At 38.1% G+C, this 18,937-nt stretch overlaps 1 pseudogene; it reads right to left on the bottom strand.

Annotated features, from left to right (window-relative positions):
• Positions 1–409: 409 nt before the first annotated feature.
• Positions 410–16,161, bottom strand: LOC120172935 (annotated as a pseudogene).
• Positions 16,162–18,937: the final 2,776 nt, after the last annotated feature.

The raw sequence follows: 18,937 nt of genomic DNA, 5'->3' as shown, positions 1-18,937 counted from the left end.
ATTCTTTTCTATCACATTAAAAATATTAGATATGGAGCTCCCAAAGTTTTATTACAGCAAAGCTTCATCCTTTACCAGAAAGTTACTGAGGAAGAGTGTGTTTTAAAGGAAATGAAGGATTATGTGAAAGGCATATTATGCTTCTAGTAATCATATGGGTTCTTTTGAAGTGTTGATGTATCTACAAAAGATGTGTAAAGTATCTTATGAAACATTTAACCCTAACATGTTTTTTCATGATGTCTGAAGAAAGAGGTAAAAAGTATTCCAAAAACCGATCTCAAATCGAGATTCCGTGGTCAAAGACGAACACCCTTTAGCTGGAGAAATTGGGGTCCGGTTCAAAAATCTTGTTCATCTGTGCATTGGTTATTGTAGAGCATAGCCTCTTCCAAGAATTGTTTTTGGCTCACGCTGAAGAGTTCAAGTGAAGTACTACCAAGGAGACGTAAGCCCCATCGGTAATATTCATCAATGCATCGTGTCCGCCTTACTCAACGATGGCTCCGTTTTTCACAACCGCAATAATATCAGCGCCCTTTATGGTGCTAAGGCGGTGGGAAACTACGACTGTTGTTTGGTTTACCATTACGGCATCCAGTGCCTCCTGCACCACTCGTTCCGATTCTGTGTCTAGAGAACTCGTTGCCTCGTCAAGCAGAAGGATCCTGGGGTTCTTCAATATGGCTCTCGCAATGGAAATCCGTTTCTTTTTCCCGCCAGACAACTGAACTCCTCGTTCTCCAACTGAGGTCTTTAACCCTGCGGCAATGAGCTGAAAAAGTGTGTGCATTCTCTGCTCTTGTTGCTGCCACGATCTCTTCTTCGGTTGCGTTTCCCTGTTTGCCATAGGCTATGTTGGTACAGATGGTCTCGTTGAAGAGAATCGGCTCTTGACTAACCAATCCCATTTGTTGCCGCAGCCAACTTATTCTTAACTTTCTGATATCAGTGCCATCCAAAATTACACTACCAGAGTTTGGATCATAAAATCTTAAGACGAGGCTAATGACAGTTGACTTCCCACTGCCACTTTCTCCAACAAGTGCAACAGTCTGAAAATATGATATAAAAACTAAGCAAAATGAATTCTCTAGTAGTAAATGAGATTTGGACCTTAAATAGAATTGATCATAAATACCTTTCCAGCAGGTATCGTGAGACACTAGTCTTTGAATATTTGGATGTCTGGTCAAGTCGGATACTTGAAGCTAACTTGTTCTAACTCAATATTGCCTGTTACAGTGGCAATTGTCAAGCCATCCTCGCTGCTCGAGTCGATTGGGGGTTTTCTATCAAGAATGTTGACTATCAAAGCTGCTGAATCTTTGGCTTTATTGGTGTCAGGAGCCAAGGCACTGGTTTGTGAAACACCGATGGCCGAGACTGTCATTGCAAAGAAAACCTTGAACACTTCATCAAATTTTTCTTTCCTATGCTTCACAAGCACAGATCCAAGGTAGAACAGAAGGCATTTGTGCAATATAAGGCAAAGTAAGAGAATCCGAACCCGGTACCGCTTACAAGTCCGAGACAGACTCCCTGTTTCATGGGGGCTTTGCATTTCTGTTGGTACAAATCCATCACCTTCTGTTCCGAACAAAAAGATTTAAGAATTTTGATACCTCCAACAGCATCATTAGCTACTTGGCTTGCTTCTTCATACTTCAACTGCATTCACATTGAGTATATACATATACACTTTTTAGTATAACTGAACCATTCCCTTCATCTAAATTGTTCAATTGTCATAGGGTACCACTGACCTTTGCATTAGCACTGAATATCTTCAGAAATTTGGTCTGCAAGTATCCTTGAATTAATGTAAATGGCATGACGTCTAGGATTGCGATCGCCAAAATCCAGTTAGCAGTAAATGCTATGACTAATCCCTGCTATGACAATAGCTAAATTTTGTACAATAAGGGCCAGGCTATCGCCAACTAGATTTCTTACAGTCGATGCATCAGTTGACAGTCTCGCTCCAATGGAACCACTGAGAGGTTCAAAAGAAAGATTGTTGTTAAAGCAGCAAGCGATTTCATAGCAAGAGAAAGTATTTTAGAAAAGGAAAAGGTTGCTTGAAATGTACCTAGAATTCGCAGGATCAACGAACCAACTGACATTTTGGTGGACTACATTCACCAACGTCATGGAACGAATTCTTTCAACCAGTTTTCCGCCCACAACTCCGAAGAAGAAATTCTGCGCCGGTCCGATAATTAGAGTAACCACACCTAATCCGACGTAACTAAGCGCCCATGCCCTGGAATTTAAAAGCTTACTTGGGGGATCATAGAATGATTTAATTATTGTGGAATTCGGGTTAATTTCCACTAATAATAACAAATTCACCTTGAAAACTATTATCCAGATGATTAGTGTGAAAACTATTGTACTAAAAATCACCCCAAGGTAGATTCTCAGGAAAGAGGAGGGGTCACAATGGTCCTCTTAAAATCCACTTTCCTTAGACAGAACTACCAAGACAAGTAATTTTAATAGGACAATAATTAACAACTATACCCGACAATAACTATTAAATAGACATAAAGAGAACATCAAAATTTAACGAGGTTAGACCAAAATTATGCCTACCTCCTCGAACACTACTAAAATAATATTTCATTAATAGAAGAAATATTACAAAGAGAGAAAGAGTACAAATAACCTTTAATAGTGAAGAAGACTTATATTTGTGGGATGCTAAACTAAGAAGGAGGAGGGCTCTATTTATAACAAAAGAATTTTCCCTCCTCCTTATACATAACCAATGTGGGATTTTTCTAAAAAACCAACAAATCTCCACCTTGGCAAATTCCACACACATCTCTCAAAAATCCAATCTTTAGTAGTGTCTGCAAATTCATCTTTAAATTTGTAACAATATTGACCAAGTCTAAACAATGTTTAAACTTGACCGCAGTTACCACTTTTGTCAACATATCAGCAGGATTCTCAGTGGTCCGAATCTTCTGGATTATGACTCCACCTTCTTCTAGAATCTCTCGTACAAAGTGATATCGAACATCGATGTGCTTCATCCTTGCATGGTAAACCTGGTTCTTTGCTAAATGAATAGCACTCTGACTGTCACAATGCACTTTGATGTGCTTCTGTTCCATTCCCAATTCACCAAGCAACCCATTAAGCCAAATTGTCTCCTTCACAGCCTCTGTAACTTCCATATACTCTGCCTCTGTAGTAGACAAAGTCACTGTTGATTGTAAGGTGGACTTCCAACTGACTGGTGCCTTTTCAAATGTAAATACATAACCAATAGTTGATCGTCGCTTGTCTAAATCACCTGCATAGTCTGAATCACAATACCCAACTACACACTGACCATCTTGTTTGTCCTGCTGAAAGACCAAACCAACATCTACAGTGTTCAAAATATACCGCAAAATCCATTTCACAGCTTGCCAATGCTCATTTCCAGGATCATGCATATACCTGCTCACAACCCCAACTGCCTGTGAAATATCAGGTTTTGTACACACCATTGCATACATCAAGCTGCCAACAACACTTGCATACGGAACCTTTGACATGTATTCTCATTCTGCATCATCCTTAGGTGACAGGGATGCACCAAGCTTGAAATGAGGAGCAAGAGGTGTAGTAACTGGTTTTGACTTCTCATTCATGCCAAAACGTTTTAGTACCTTCCTCAGATATTCTTTCTGAGACAAACAAAGCCTCCCCAATTTCTTATCCCTTGATATCTCCATGCCTAGAATCTTCTTCACTTCACCAAGATCCTTTATCTCAAACTCCCTGTTCAATTGAGTCTTTAGTTTCGCAATTTCTGTCTGACTCCTGGAAGCTATCAGCAGATCATCAACATAAAGAAGAAGATATATATAGGATCCTCTTGTAGCTTGCGTAAATACACACAATGATCATATTTGCTTCTTGTGTACTTCTGCCCTATCATAAACTTGTCAAATCGCTTGTACCACTGCCTTGGAGATTGCTTCAATCCGTACAACGATTTTTCTAATTTGCACACCATCTCTTCTTTTTCAGCAACTTTGAATCCATCTGGCTGAGTCATGTAGATTTCCTCATCCAAGTCTCCATGTAAAAATACAATTTTTACATCTATCTGAACTAGTTCCAAATCCAACTGTGCTACCAAAGCCAACAAAATTCTGATGGAGGAATGTTTTACAACTGGAGAAAGTACTTCATTATAATCAACTCCCTTCGTTTGAGCATAGCCTTTAGCCACAAATCTTGCTTTGTAGCGGATGTTATTCTTGTCAGGAAATCCATCTTTCTTTGCATATACCCACTTGCACCCAATTGCCTTCTTTCCCTTAAGACTAGCTAGTTTCCACGTCTGATTCTTTTGAAGGGATTGCATTTCTTCATTCATGGCGATCCTCCACTTTTTATGTTCTGAACTTTGGACTGCTTCATTGAAAGTGACAGGAACGTCATCAATTGCAATTGGTGATGCAAAAGAGGCCATATCAGCATAACGAGTAGGTTGTCTAATAGTCCTATTTCCCTTTCTGAGTGCAATTGATTCATGTTGTTGTGGATATTCTTGGATCTGAACCTCTTCTTCATCTGACTCTTCTTCTACCATAGGAGAGTCAACATCAGTTTCTTTACTGGCTGGGTCAATTCTGCTTCCTTCAAACTCCACCTGTTTGGGAGTTCCATATGTCTGCTCCAATTTTTCTAAAATCACCTTTCTCAACATGGTAGATTCATTAAAGGTAACATCCATGCTGAAGATTATTTTCTTTGTTTCTGGACACCAAAGACGATAGCCTTTCACACCAGAGGTGATCCCTATAAAAATTGCAGTCTTTGCTCTTGGATCCAGCTTTGACTCCTTAACATGGTAGTATGCAGTGGAACCAAACACATGTAAGGAATCATAATCTGTAGCAGGTTCTCAAAACCATTTCTCTAATGGTGTTTTACCACCAATAGCAGTCGATGGTAAGCGGTTGACAAGTGACAACCATAGACCAAAGCCTCAGCCTAAAATTCTTTGTCTAACCCAGCATTAGACAACATACACCGAACCTTCTCTACTAATGTCCGGTTCATACGCTCTGCCACCCCATTCTGTTGTGGTGTAGATCTGACAGTGAAATGCCTGACAATACCTTCTTTTTCACAGACTTTCAGAAATGGATCATTTTTGTACTCTCCACCATTGTCTGTACAGAGACGTTTGATTTTTCTGTCTGTTTGAGTCTTCACCATCTTTTTCCTTTTAAGGAAAAATCCTAGCACCTCATCCTTTGTCTTCTTTGTATACACCCAAACTCTCCGGGAAAAATCATCAACAAAGGTGACATAATAGTGTGTTCCTCCCAATGAAGTTGTCTTGGAAGGCCCCTATACATCTGGATGAACATAATCCAAAATACCTTTAGTATCATAGATTGTTGTTCCAAATTTTACCCTCGTCTTCTTCCCATTGATGCAATGCTCACAAAAAGCTAATTTGCAAGCCTGAGCACCCTTTAATAATCCTTGATCTATCAGCAATTTCAAGGATTTTTCACCAACATGCCCCAAGCGCATATGCCATAACCTGGTTGCTTCTGACTCCTGTTCATCAGTAGAAGCTGCCACTGCTGCTGTCCCAATAATTGTACTACCCAGAAAGTAATACACATTGTTTCTTTTCTGGATTCCCTTCATTATCACCAGTGTACCAGAGATAACCCTCATAATCCCATCTTTTGCCCTCAGTTCTAAACCTTTTGACTCTAAGGTTCCCACAGAGATGAGATTTCTCATTAAATCTGGTATATAATAGACACCTGTTAAGGTTCTGATTGATCCATCCTGATTCCTCAAGCGAATTGAACTAATCCCAAGTGTGTTAAGAGGGGAATTATTTGCTGTGTAGACAATTCCACCTTTTAGTTCTTTAAAATCAAAGAACCATTCTCTATTGGGGGTCATATGGTGGCTACAAGATGAATCTAACAGCCATGAACTAGAACAGCTGGTTGATGATGTAGCAGCGAATACGAATGCAAAATCTGAATCTGTATCATCATACTCGACCACATTTGATTCTGAGACAGCCTTTCCCCTTTCAGGTTTGCCTTTATTCTTTAGTCTGAGACATTCTTTCTTTCAGTACCCTTTTTCTCGACAAAAGGCACATTCATATTTGCTCAATCTGGACTTTGACTTCGATCTCCCTTTCCTTCCTTTATTCTGACTCTTCGAACGGTCTCTAACAACAAGAGCTTCTGCTTCGACACTTGTATTTTCTTGTTTGTCTTTCTTTCTCAATTCATAACTATACAAGGCAATAGTTACTTCACTGAGATACACATCAACCTTCCCATGAAGTAGAGTAGTTTCAAGATACTCAAACTCATCAGGAAGTGATCCCATCAACATCAGAGCCAAATCTTCGTCTTCAAAAGTCACGTCCATATTCATCAGATCAGTCACCAACTGATTAAAGCTAGATTCCCAGGAAAGAGAAGGGGTCACAATGGTCCCTCTTAAAATCCACTTTCCTTAGACAGAACTACCAAGACAAGTAATTTTAATAGGACAATAATTAACAACAACTATACCCGACAATAGCTATTAAATAGACATAAAGAGAACACCAAAATTTAACGAGGTTAAGCCAAATTATGCCTACCTCCTCGAACACTACTAAAATAATATTTCACTAATAGAAGAAATATTACAAAGAGAGAAAGAGTACAAATAACCTTTAATAGTGAAGAAGGCTTATATTTGTGGGATGCTAAACTAAAGAGGAGGAGGGTACTATTTATAACAAAAGAATTTCCCCTCCTCCTTATACACAACCAAAGTGGGATTTTGCCAAAAAAACCAACATTAATGGCTGATGAGAAAAGGAGACCAAATATTGGAAATACTAGTCCATTAATAGCTGCAGCAATAGAGCCAATCAATAGGACAGGAACCTCAGGCTTGTTAAGATTCACCAGCCGACTAATTGAAACTTTTTTGCGTCTTTCAACTTTCGCTTCATCCGGCACGCCTCTCTCTTCTCCTGTTTCTTCGGTTTCAGAAAAGTTAACTAGACTGGGAACACCGAGAGTATACATGAAGGATTGTCGGCTTGATGATGATGCACTTCTGCTTGTAGACCTTACCAAAGACGCACTCAATCTCTGACTTACAGACCGGGTAATTTCCTTATCTGTATCAGCAGTTTCATCTGATTTTTCGGTTTCCTTCCCTCAAGCACCGTCGTCTTCTTTATCTCCCTCTTGCAAACGAACAAATTGGGAATAAGCCCCTTCTGGATCTTTGATAAACTCCTCATGCGTTCCTAGATTTAATCTCTTAATGTTGCAAACTGGTGAAATAATATAGAAACATAGATTAATGAAGCTGGCTTTGAGATGGTACCTTTCACCATAAGTTTCCCTAAGTGCACCACTGCTATCATGTCTGCATTCCTGATATTTGTCAACCGGTGTGCCACCACAATGGTAGTCCTATTGGACATCACTTTCACCAGTGAGTCTTGAACGATTCGTTCAGATTCGGCATCCAGGGCACTCGAAGCTTCATCTAGGAGGAGGATTCTCGGGTTTTTCAAAATAGCCCTTGCTATTGCTATTCTTTGTTTTTGCCCACCAGAAAGTTGAGTACCATGCTCTCCCACCATGGTGTCAAGCCCCTGTTAGACAGACAACGATTTTTTCTGTTTGTCGCTTAAAATTTTCCAATTGAAAAACAGAATGCGAATTAAGATCAATGCATTCTTTTTACCTTGGGCAACTTGTAAATGAATTTGGCAGCATTAGTGACGCCAGACAGAATAGTGATTATCCTGTAGGCTAGCTCCGACAGACGATTCACAAGAGAAAATTCACCCAAAAACCAGAGAAAAAAGTCTCTAGGGTTTAATAAAATATTATAAAATCAAAACTATGCAAAAAGCAGTCCACAAGCCGGACTGTTATAGCAAAAAATCGTCTTTATTCGAATTTTGTCAAAAAATAGCAAAATCCCGAAAATCACTCTAAATTGAAATTCGAAATAAAATCATCAATCTCCCAAAAATCCGGCCTAAATCGGATTTAAATTGACTTCCTAATTAACAATCGAAATATTACCATAAATAGTAAAAAATAACTAAATCTAGTGATTCGGAGGGGAAAATGGCAGAATTTGAGGTTGAAAAAAAGGCCACATGGAGCATAGCTCATGCGGAGAGCGTGCGCGTCGAAAAGAGCTTTCCGGATTGGGGTCTTATGCGCGATTCTGACACCTGTAGCCAAAGTTATGGCCAAAAGACTGAAACATACTCAAAACGACCCCAATGAGGAACATGTCACAATCAATTCCCGCCTTTGCGCTGATCTGCCAACTCATGGTATCTCAGCGCCATCAACGTGCAATCTGACAGCTCAGCACCATCTGTCTCGGATCCCGCTACATCAATTAGCCATCTCAATTGCTTCTCTAATCTCTTCTTGAGTCGCATTGTCCTTTCCATCTGCACCATTTTCCCTGATAGTTGTTGCAAACAGTACTGGTTCTTGGCTGACAAGTCCGATTTTTTTATCCATTTCAGCTGTATCTTTTTCAGATCAACGCCATCGGTAAAAATTTCACCGGATTCAGAATCATAAAATCTCTCCAAAAGGCTAATTACGGTTGATTTTGTTGGAAATAAAACGCTCACACAAACAACTTTTATTGAAACTCAAACAAATATTACAAGAGTACTCTCACTCAAAAACAAGAACTACAACTCACTCTTATAAGACTTTGCTTCTTCACTCACTTAGAAGCTCTTAATTTTTCTTGATGCTTAAAACTAAAATGGGAAGGGGTATTTATACTACTCAAGAACAATCCTACACCACACAAATAAATTAATTTAAACCATTACAAATTCAACAAATATCTAACTCTCACCTAACTAAATTGATGTAAGCAATGACATCATTAATTAAATGATGTAAGCAATGACATCTTTAATTAAATGATGTAAGTAATGACATCAATTTAGTTTGGGTTTGGGTTTAGGCTCCCATAATGGATCAAGTTTATGATCCAACACCCTCCCTTAAACTTGATCTCGTGACCCCTAGTAGGTTCCTTAATCTTAAGAAGTCTTCGCTGGTCAGTGGCTTGGTAAAAATATCAGCAACTTGATCTTGTGACTTCACATATTCAACTTCCACATCTTTTCTTGCAACACACTCCCTTATATAGTGGTAGCGAATATCAATGTGCTTGCTTCGATCATGGAATACTGGATTCTTCGCTAAGGCAATGGCTGACTTGTTGTCGACACAAACCTTGGTAGGCTCTTCTTGTATCAAACCAATCTCCTTCAATAGATTTCTAAGCCAAATTGCATGACAAACACATGAGGTAGCAGCAACATATTCCGCTTCACAAGTGGATAATGTGACAATCGGTTGTTTCTTTGACATCCATGTGAATGCAATATCTCCCATGAAAAATACGAATCCAGTAGTGCTCCTTCGATTATCTATGTCTCCACCCCAATCACTGTCGCTATATCCAACAAGCTTGTAATCATTAGAAACTGAATAGAACAAGCCAAAGTCAATTGTACCTTTCAGATAGCGAAGAATTCTCTTTGCGGCTTTAAAATGGGTGGTTGTTGGGGATTCCATGTAGCGACTAACCAATCCAACTGTGTGAAGAATATCGGGTCTCGTGCAAGTTAGATAGCGTAGACTTCCTACCAAACTTTTGAAGAATGTTGGATCTACACTTTCGCCTTCTTCATGTTTGGTCATCTTGATCCCGTATTCTGCCGGTGTGCTTATTGGCTTACAGTTCTCCATCTTGAACTTCTTCAGTATCTCCTTTGCATAGCTTTCCTGTGAAATGAAAATTCCATCATTTTGTTGCTTAACTTCAATGCCAAGGTAGTACGCCATGAGCCCCATGTCTGTCATCTCGAATTCTTTCATCATCACATCCTTGAATTCATTAAACATGCTTGGGTTGCTTCCAGTGAAGATCAAATCGTCCACGTAGAGGCACACGATCAAATATCTTCATCTTTGATCTTGATATATAGAGCATGCTCGTAGGGACATTTGTTGAAGCCATTCTCTTGGAAGTACTTGTCGATTCGGCTATTCCATGCCCTTGGTGCTTGTTTTAGCCCGTAAAGAGCCTTCTTCAACTTCAACACCTTGTCTTCATGCCCTTTGACTTCATAGCCTGATGGTTGCTGAATGTAAAGTTCCTCTTCAAGAACTCCATTTAGGAAGGCAGACTTTACATCCATCTGTTGTATCTTCCACTTGTTTTGAGCTGCCAAAGAAATGATTAGTCTGATAGTCTCCAATCGAGCAACAGGAGCAAATACCTCATCATAGTCAATTCCAGCCTTTTGACTATAGCCTTTAGCAACTAGCCTCGCCTTGTGCCTTTCAATCTCTCCTTTGGCGTTTTGCTTTGTTTTGTACACCCATTTGACACCTATCGCCTTATGTCCCTTGGGAAGTGAGGTAAGTTCCCATGTGTCATTCTTCTCGATGGCCTTGATTTCTTCGTCCATCGCATCTCTCCATTTCTTTTCTTGTACGCTTCTTGAAAGCTCACTGGTTCACAATCGGCAAACAGACAAAATAATGTAAGATTATCTTGTCGTTCAGTTACCTCATAGAGATCTCTAAGGCTTCTTGTTCGTTGCACAACTCTTTCACTTTGACTCCCACTTGACGATGATGAAGGTGATGAGTCTCCTTGAGTGGTTGATGTTGGTGAAGTGGGTGGAGTTGCAAGCTCTTGTTGAGATTCATCTAGTTGCTCCCTCATTGTCTGCTCATCTTCTTCAAACTGAGGAAAGAAATTGAAGTCATCTGTATGGGAGTTAAAATCCCATTCTCCTTCTTCGTTGAAGACCACATCTCGACTAATCACAAACTTCTTATTGTCTGGATTGTACAACTTGTAGCCCTTCGAATTAGCATCATAGCCGATGAAGATAAAACTCTCGCTTTTATCATCAAGCTTCGTTCTTCTCTCGTCTGGTACGTGAACATGGGCTATACTTCCAAAGGTTCTCAAGTGGGAAATGCCAGGCTTTCTTCCACTCCATGCCTCTTGCGGTGTCTTTCCCCATACACTTCTTGTTGGAGATCGATTTGACAAGTAGACTGCACACGATACTGCTTCCGCCCAAAATTCTTTGGGTAGTTTCTTGCTTTTGAGCATGCTTCGTGCCATGTCGAGGATTGTTCTATTCTTTCTTTCTGCCACACCATTTTGCTGGGGGGATCTAGGAACTGTCATTGGTCGACGAATTCCATTTGCTTCACAGAACTCTTGAAACTCCCTGGAAGTAAATTCTCCACCTCGATCGGATCTCATGGCTTTGATCTTTCTACCGCTTTCTCTCTCCACTGCTGCTTTGAACTTCTTGAATACTTCAAAAACTTCTGACTTCTGTTTCAAGAAATATACCCAGGTTTTTCTTGAAAAATCATCAATGAAGAGAAGAAAATAGTTATTGTTACCGAGAGAACTTGGCTTGATCGGTCCACACACATCGGTATGGATGAGCTCAAGTGGCTTCTTAGCTCTTGTCTCTGACTCCTTTGGAAAGCTTTTCCTGAATTGTTTCCCGACTAGACACCCTTCACAGAGTTGGTCAGGATGGTTGATGTGAGGTAGTCCTTTCACCATCTCCTTCTTAGATAATAGCTCTAGACCTCCAAAATTGAGATGCCCAAATCGAAGATGCCAAAGCCATGATGCATCTTTGTAGCAAGCTTTCAGGCACTTTGCAACATCATTTTGTATGTTGATCAAGAACATTCTATTCTTTGACATCGGCACTTTAGCAATGAAGTTATTCTTATCATCTTTTATAGAAAGATTATAATTATTCATATGAATATCATAACCTTTCTCTACCAGTTGCCCTAAACTTAAAATGTTACTTTTCATATTGGGCACATAGTAGACATTTGAAATAAATTGATGTCTCCCATCTTTCAAACGGATAAGAATGTTACCTCTCCCTTTCACTGCTATTGTGGAATCATCTCCAAACGAAACATTTCCACTTACTGACTCGTCTAGCTCCACAAACATGTCTTTCCTTCCACACATGTGATTGCTTGCACCACTGTCAAGATACCAGGAATTTGCTTGGCCACCATCAGTTTCCTTTCGTGCTAGAAGAAGAGTTTCTTTGCCATCTGTCTTTTCCTCCACGTAATTGGCCTTCTCCTCAATTTTGTTGTTGGGAGCTCTACATTCTGAAGCATAATGCCCAAATTTTTGACAATTATAACATCGAATTTGAGATTTGTCATACTTTGAGTTTGGATTAATTCTTCTACGGCCTCGTGTTGAGCTTTCTCCTTTCTCATAGTTGTTGTTGGAATTGTTATTGTTGTAATTCCAGCCTCGTCCACGACCTCGACTTCCACCTCGTCCATGGCCTCTACCTCTGCCTTGGCCACGTTGGTTTCTATCATTGCGTTGGCTCTCATGCATATCCTTGAGTTGCAGCTTGAGGAGTTGCTCAGTAAACTCATGCTTCTTTTTATGCTTCTCTTCGTATGCTTGCAATGATCCTTGGAGCTGTTCGATCTTCATTTCTTCCAAGTCTTTAGTTTCTTCAATCGTCACGACGATGTGCTCAAATTTGGGATCCAACGAACGGAGTATCTTCTCTATTATCCTCACATCGTCTAACTTTTCACCATTTCTTTTTAATTGATTAGAAACAGCTACTACTCTTGAGAAATAATCTGAAATAGACTCAGATGCTTTCATGTTTAAGGATTCGAATTCACCTCTTAATGTTTGGAGACGAACCTTCTTCACTTGCTCGGATCCTTTGTAAGAGGTTTGCAGCTTCTCCCACGCTTCCTTGCTAGAGCTTGCACTTGAAATCTTTTCAAAACCATCATCATCTAATGCTTGATAGATGAGGTAGAGAGCCTTCTTGTCTCTCTTTCTTGAATCCTTCAAAGTTGTCTTTTGATCTGGTGTAAGAGTAGCAAAAACATCATCATCCGCAGGCTCATTATAGCCTTTCTCTATGATATCCCACACATCTTGTGATCCAAGAAGTGCCTTCATTTTGATACTCCAATTGTCGTAGTTGTTGTTGTTGAGTGTCGGAACTTGGAATGGTGCCATACCATTTGCCATATCTCTCAATATAATGAGATTTTGTAAAATCCGATTGCACGGATGAATCCGGAACGATGAAAAAAAAAACTTTGGAGGGACTTGGACACCTCGGTCAAGGGCTCCAACTCGGCTGAATCGGCTCAACTCGGTGAGTCAACTCGATTTTCTGGCAGCAGTCTTCCGGCGGTGCGTGGCGGTGCGTCAGAACTCAGATTGAGAAAATTCTGGCGGCGGCGTATTCCTCTCGTCGAGACCTTCGATCTTTCCAACTCTCTCTGATGCCACTTTGTTGGAAATAAAACGCTCACACAAACAACTTTTATTGAAACTCAAACAAATATTACAAGAGTACTCTCACTCAAAAACAAGAACTACAACTCACTCTTATAAGACTTTGCTTCTTCACTCACTTAGAAGCTCTTAATTTTTCTTGATGCTTAAAACTAAAATGGGAAGGGGTATTTATACTACTCAAGAACAATCCTACACCACACAAATAAATTAATTTAAACCATTACAAATTCAACAAATATCTAACTCTCACCTAACTAAATTGATGTAAGCAATGACATCATTAATTAAATGATGTAAGCAATGACATCTTTAATTAAATGATGTAAGTAATGACATCAATTTAGTTTGGGTTTGGGTTTAGGCTCCCATAATGGATCAAGTTTATGATCCAACAGATTTACCACTACCACTTTGTCCCACCAAGGTTGCAGTTGTACCACTTGGAACATGCAATGAAAACCCAGCAAATATCTGCAAATCAGGCTTTGCAGGATACCTGAAATACACATCCTTGAGTTCGATTTCACCCCGGATATCTTCCAATGTTATCCCACTCGTTTCGTAAGGATCAATCATTGGTTTCCGTTCAATCGTCTCAAACATCTTATACGCTGCAGCTTGCCCCGATGCAAACGCATTTACACTCGGAGTTTTCAGACCCAATGACCAGAACCCGGCATAATAAACACAGTTGATGAGGAAACTAATGAAAATCTGAAGTATATAATACTATGTATACTTACATTCCTCCTGTCATGATTGCTAATATGACATTGATGACTTGTCCACCATTGTACCCGTTGTTTGCAATCAATTTAGCTCCAACCCATACAGAGAGTCCATAAGTTGAGAACAAAACAAGCAACATTGTGCCAAACCCCGTGCCCGAAACCAGCCGTTGTCGAACAGTGGCACTATAGGCGATCCGCAGCTTGTCATTATATTTCTCTATAGCGTGTTTCTCGCCGGTAAACGATGCAACCTGAAAAAAGAAATCATCGCCGAATTGAGTTTAGTGGTCCCAAACCAAACCCGGACTTAGGTTGAATACTTACCGTTCTAATGGATCCAACTGTTTGTTCCACTAGGTTCCCGGCTTCAGCGTAAGCAATTTGTCCTCTGCTCGACATTTTTGCCATTATCATCGCCATTGTTCCACCGGCAAGGACGACGAGAGTTATGCAGGCTGTGAGAACTATTGCTAGTTGCCATCCTTTGATAAAAGCTATTATATAAACCCCCCAATGAAAGTTGTTAGAAGCTGTATAAACTTCCCAACCTGTCACAAAAACCATGTATCATAATCCTCCGGCAAAAGCAACGAGATAATGCTCTCAAATTTTTTTTTTCACAAAATAATACTCTCGTCAGATTAATTGTTGAGATAGGGTGATCTCTACAGTCCCATGCAGGTCGTCAGGTGCTCTGGGCGACGTAGGTGTGTTGATGTCAAGGTCGCCATGCTCGCCGTTCTGCATGCGGGGAGGTCGCCATGCACTCCCACTGTGGTGGTCTTTGGAAACCAACTCCTAGCGGAAAGAATTCGATTGGGAAAAGCATGGCCAATAGGTGTTCTTCTGTTACCAATGAGCCACATGCTTTAACCTGATCAAAGAACAGAAAGCCACAAAAATAAATTTATGCAGTGTAGATCAATCGCACAGAGAAAAGAAAACAAAAGAAATGGGAAAGAATCAACTCTGCGAATTGAAATCTACCTAGAACGGGCGTGCATGGCGATCTACCCAACGTCGCCTGGAGCACCTGGCGACCTGCAATGGGACTGTAGAGATCACCCTATCTCAGCAATTAATCTAACGAGAGTATTATTTCGTGAAAAAAAAAATTGAGAGCATTATCTTGTTTATTTTGCCTAATCCTCCTATATATACACACATATATAATAATATACACGTTAATGTATATAGTATTAACATTCTCGCCCATTGCCTCTTGAATGAGTATAGTATCCCCCGACATCCTCCCGACAACTTCACCGGTCGATGTTTTGGTGTCGAAGAATCCGATGTCCTGTAGGAGTATGGTTTTTAAGTACAAGGCACGGATGCGGGCTGCCTGTCTTTCTCCGGCCACCATCCAGCATGTTACCTCTGTAAAACCTCCATAGATATTAAACATGCAAATACATAGGAAGTTAACTTATCAAAACAGTTATTAATTATACAGTATTCAACACTTACGTGTGAATGAAGTAATGCACGAATAAATCCCCAAGTATATAAACTTCCCTGCAACCTGAAAAATCAAACAAATAAAAAATTATTTCATTAATTAATATCATTAAACTCTATTAGCATTACTAAGAAACTATGACTAGTTCACAGCTTTAAGCAATATTTCCCATCATAACAATGAATCCGATAATATTATGAATAACTTGGAATCAAATGATAAAGAGTTTAATATTTATTACGATTGGATTTCTAATTTGATGATCGTAAAACAATGCTTAAATTAATGTCATTGCTTCAGCTAGCATGATATCACGATAAAATATTCCAAAGAAAAACGAGAAAGGAAGGAAATATACTTGTTTTTATACGCCGTTATCAAAAACACATCCAACCTATCAGCGAACCCAAACAGCTTGTAAAATGGCACTTTCTGTTGATCGGCAGATTTCTTCTTCTTGTTGCCGCCACTGTTATTAGCTGCTCCGTCACTTCTCACTACTGACGATGATCCGTCGTCGTCAATATTAACTTCCACCATGACTTTTTATTTCCTTCTTTCCATCAAGAAACTAAAAGAAAAAGAATCAACCCAAATCTTTGCTAGGGTTAACTAATCAATCCGGTGTTTTACCATAAAAGATTGCTTCAGATTAAAATGAAAAATCAAGAAATAACCATAAAGATCTGGAGAGAGAGATGTAGCGAAGTGTGGAAACAAGTTCACAGAAAGAAATAACTTATTACGTGGACACTACGTACAAAGGATAAAATATTCAATTTCTACCTGTTTTTCTATAGGTTAAATTAATTTTGAATGGGAGATAATTACTTTTTAAATTATTTCATTTTTATAATAAATTTCAATAATTTATTTTTATGATTTAATATATATGTATATTGATTAATCTAGATAAAAACAAGATAATATCTTTTTATAGATAATATCTTTATATATATATATATATATATATATATATATTAAATTTTCGTTACTTTGACATTCTTAATGTTGATAAAAAAGACTAGTCTAATATTGTATCAACACATTTTATTTTTATAATTTTTATTTCTCAATTTCGTAAAAAATAGTTTAATATTTTTAAGTTATTATTAATTAAAATTTATGTTAAATTAAATTAAATTTTATCCTCTTTAACTTTTAAGATCATATATTTAACGAATCCTTATTAGTTTTAATATATATAATTTATCTCTTTTAATATTTCATTCTCACTCTACTCTTAATTAATATTTGATTCTAACTCTACCTTTAATTAATGATGGATCTATTGAGTGGTAAGGGTAAAACCCCTGAAATTTAAATTTTCTTCGATTAATCACATATTTTATTGATAACGTCTACCTTAAATTTTTGTTTATGTTTATTTAATTCAAAAAATTTATATTATTAACATATATATGTCTACCCTACAAAAATATTTCTAAATTCGCTATTATCCTTAATTTTATATATATATATATATATATATATATATATATAAACTGGAATTTATATAATTAGCCGCTAGTGATATCCGAAAGCATCACATCCGAGATACAACTCGGAACATCATAATCATAAAACATAGATAAGCTATTAGACATAGCAAAGTGTGGGCAACTCCATTTGCGGATCGACGGACACCGATGACGCAGAAATGAGGATGATCACAAAGAATCAACCGAGCATGAGCGAGATGAAACCCAACCGTAGACATGTCCAGCTGCGATGACGTCAATTGACGGATAACATTGGCTGCAACACTTTCGATTCAAACTTGTCGGAATTGCAAATCAACAGCCAGCTTAAGACCATAGGAAATTATAGTCGCCTCAGCAATATATACATAGTTTTAAAATATTGATTTATAGTTAATGATATGATAGTATTATTTAATTTAATTATATATTTTTTAAAAATGACAATTGGATTTAATTAATAGTAGTGGAAATCAAAATTACAACGTATTAAAATATAGAGAAAAATTTGGAGATAATAATCACCAAAATGCTCCTACAAAAGTAAAATATTTTACCAATTAGAAAATAAATGTTGTGATGGTTTTTGTGCTAGAACCAAAATGAACGTAAAGGTATGCGAAAAACATACCAAAAATCATAAATACACAATAATAGAGAATACACGTGTCACAAGAGCAGAGAAAATACGTCACAATGATATATTTTATTCGAAATTAAAAAGACTCAAGAAAAAGGGACATAGTATAAAAAACAAGAAAACTAGTAATCCCCAACGGTCGTAATCAATATTAAGATTAGCACTGCTGTCGGCTAAACAAAAAAAGAAAAGATTATATAAAATTACTCTAGAGAAAAATAAGATAAAAGAGAGAGGTGGCTAAGATGTTTAATTAATTTTTTATTTTTAAATATATAAACATTAAATTATAAAGTACCATAATACAACAAATTAAAAGAGGAAAAACGTGAATATATTTGGGGATTCGTCTAGAAAAGGCCAATACTTGTTGCAGAATACGGCTATCAGATAGAGCAAAATCGCAACTGATAATTTGAGAAAATAAAAATGAAGATAAAGAAGACACAAATTTTACGTGGAAAACCCCTAAATAATATAGGGTAAAAAACAACGGGCAACTGTAGAATAATTTCACTATGAGAAAATAGGACTTACAAATTCTCTCCATCTAACAAGAAGAAAATAATGACAATTATCTCTCGATAAAAAGGAGAAAACAACTCTCAAGAAAACTCTCTAAATTCTCTAGTATTGGGAGAAAGCTAGAATGATTTGGGATGGTTTTGAAGCTACATGAGCTAGAGTATTTATAGTTGAAGCTTAAGGACTAATCTTGTAAATATCCTAAAGTTTAGGGACTAAATTTAGCAATTTTACCATTTATATTTCAATCATTGTTGCACCTTTTCAGTGCCTACCATTTTTTTTTCACAATGCACTGAAAGTACATTTGACTTTCAACAATCTCCCACTTGAAGATTTGATTGGAACAATCATATCTTCACACCATTCTTTCTTCCTTGTACCATCATGTTGTTTACGACTTTGACAGGCCACAAGAGGATCAACACCAAGTAAATTTATCAATATTGATCGCCTTCGTCATAAAATCTGCTATGTTGTCTTTGGTATGAATCTTCTGCATATCTACCGTCCCTTCTTCCACCTTTTCACGAATGAAATGGTATTGAACTCGTATGTGCTTTGTCCTTGAATGAAATGTTGGATTCCTTGCTAGATGCAAGGCGGTTTGACTATCACAAAATAGAGAAACATACTATTGATTGTGCCCAAGCTCCTCCAATAGCATCTT

The sequence above is a fragment of the Hibiscus syriacus genome, unplaced genomic scaffold (genome assembly GCF_006381635.1).
Source record: "Hibiscus syriacus cultivar Baekdansim isolate YM2019G1 unplaced genomic scaffold, ASM638163v2 tig00111917_pilon, whole genome shotgun sequence".
NCBI lineage: Eukaryota > Viridiplantae > Streptophyta > Magnoliopsida > Malvales > Malvaceae > Hibiscus > Hibiscus syriacus.
The sequence above is the reverse complement of the archived record's forward strand: the minus strand, read 5'-3'. Positions and strand labels throughout refer to the sequence as shown.